The 2,452-nt window shown below is 38.2% G+C and overlaps 1 pseudogene; it reads left to right on the top strand.

Annotated features, from left to right (window-relative positions):
* The first annotated feature begins 177 nt into the window (after nt 1-177).
* Nucleotides 178-1,558, top strand: LOC101591583 (annotated as a pseudogene).
* The last annotated feature ends 894 nt before the right edge of the window (nt 1,559-2,452 follow it).

Below are 2,452 nucleotides of genomic sequence, written 5' to 3'. Positions count from 1 at the left end.
TAGAATTTATGAAGAACTAAAAAAATTAGGGCTCCAAAATTTAAAGACACAATCCAGAAATGGGTATCTGACATAAAACATCCTTCTCAGAGGATGAAATTAAAGAAGTGCATAAATATATGAGAAAATGCTCGAAGAACTGGTCCTTGGGTATCCCCAGCTGCTGAGCGAACGCATCGTCCTCCAACCCGAGTATACTCCGAACATGGCGGACCCTTGGCAGGAGTGCATGGATTATGCAGTAACACTAGCAAGACAGGCTGGAGAGGTGATTCGTGAAGCTCTAAAAAAAGAAATGAATGTAATGATTAAAAGTTCTCCAGCCGATTTGGTAACCGCTACTGACCAGAAAGTTGAAAAAATGCTCATCTCTTCCATAAAGGAGAAGTATCCATCTCACAGTTTCATTGGTGAGGAATCTGTGGCAGCAGGGGAAAAGAGCATCTTAACTGACAACCCCACATGGATCATTGACCCTATTGATGGAACCACTAACTTTGTACACAGATTTCCTTTTGTAGCTGTTTCGATTGGCTTTGTTGTAAATAAAAAGATGGAATTTGGAGTTGTGTACAGTTGTGTGGAAGATAAGATGTATACTGGCAGGAAAGGAAAAGGTGCCTTTTGTAACGGCCAAAAACTACAGGTTTCGAAGCAAGATGATATTAGCAAATCACTCTTGGTGACTGACATGGGGTCTTCCAGAACACCAGAGACTGTCAGAGTCATTCTTTCCAATATGGAAAAGCTTTTTGCTATTCCCATTCATGGAATCCGGACTGTTGGAACAGCAGCTGTTAATATGTGCCTTGTGGCAACTGGAGGAGCAGATGCATACTATGAGATGGGAATCCACTGCTGGGACATGGCAGGAGCTGGCATTATTGTCACTGAAGCTGGTGGAGTCCTAATGGATGTGACAGGTGGACCATTTGATTTAATGTCACGAAGAATAATTGCTGCCAACAGCAGAGCAATAGCAGAGAGGATAGCCAAAGAAATCCAGATAATACCTTTGCAAAGAGACGATGAAGATTAATCACAGCAGCCTCATTATTCCATTATTTTGCCCCAGGTTTACTGCAGCACTGCTGGATACCTATTTCAGATGTGTGAAAAGATGGATTTAGATTGTCTCTGATGTTCTGATTTTAAAATGAGAAGTTAAAGGCAGTATGCAAAAGTAGGCGTATTTGTTTTGTGGCTTTTAAAAGTTTGTGCATAAGAACAGACTTTGGGAAAAACATACCAGAAGTGTAGTTCACGAGCTATCCCTGAAGTATTCAGTTAGCAACTTTGTGTTTCTATGTTTGATCCTCTGAAATATTACTGTTTATATATAGAAGCACTCAATCAGGAAGTGCCAGTTTTTTGGAAAAATTTCTCGTTTTGTTCCAAAAGCTATATTTAAGTTTATAAAGATATGTTGTGTTTTTTTTTTTAGATTAAGCTTTTGTTTCTTAGCAGAAAACATTGTATCTTATATATGTATGACACCTAACACAGTACCTGTCAAATATTAGGCACCCCCAAAATGACCATTTTAAGAATGAATATTTTTAACACCTCCTGTGTATAATAAATATATAAAGTAATGAAAAAAAAAGAGAAAATGCTCCACATCAGTAGCCATCCATGAAATTCAAATTTAAACAACATTGAGATATCATCTCATCCCAGAAAGAGTGGCTTCATAAAACAAACTACCAACAACAAATCTTGGAGAGGCTATACGGGAAAGGGAACCCTTCTCCCAGGCTGGTGGGAATGTAGACTGGTGGAACCATTATGGAATTCATTTTGGGCACTCCTTAAAAAACTTGGAGTTGGAATCCCTTCAAACCAACTATACGGCTACTGTGAATTTTCGCTGAGGATCTGCAAATGTCTTATCATAGTGATATATGTGTACCTATGTTTATAGAAGAACAATTTGTGATAGCCAAACCTTGGAAACAACAAAGATGCCCATCTCCTGAGGAACGAATGAAAAAGATGTGGTATTTTTATACAATAGAGTATTGCTCAGCTATAACGAATGATAAATTTGAAATCTTCATTTTTAAGTGGATGCCACTTGAAGTTACAAGTGAAATAATCCAAACACACATGTGTAAATATTGCACATTCTCTGTAGTATAAGAACTCAAAGGAAGAAACAAAAATTAAATGATACAACACAATTAAAAGGAAAGCGAGAACTTGAGGATTAGACAATGAAGAGAGGGCTAGGAGAAAAGCTAGGAAACATTTCAGAGGCAAAGCCATACATTTATATGTACAAGATAGGTAAGGGAATGATCTTGAGAATCTTCAGCATGTTTTCGAAACTAGCAGTCAATTGGTAGTATTCTCAAAATTACTAACTATAGGGCTGGAGAGATGGCTCAGTGGTCTAAAGCACCTACTTAGAACAAGCTTAGCAAAAGCATCAGGGACCGCGGTTCAATCC

This window comes from Octodon degus, unplaced genomic scaffold (genome assembly GCF_000260255.1).
Source record: "Octodon degus isolate 3935 unplaced genomic scaffold, OctDeg1.0 scaffold00010, whole genome shotgun sequence".
NCBI classification, from domain to species: domain Eukaryota; kingdom Metazoa; phylum Chordata; class Mammalia; order Rodentia; family Octodontidae; genus Octodon; species Octodon degus.
This window is presented reverse-complemented; position numbering and strand designations above follow the sequence as displayed.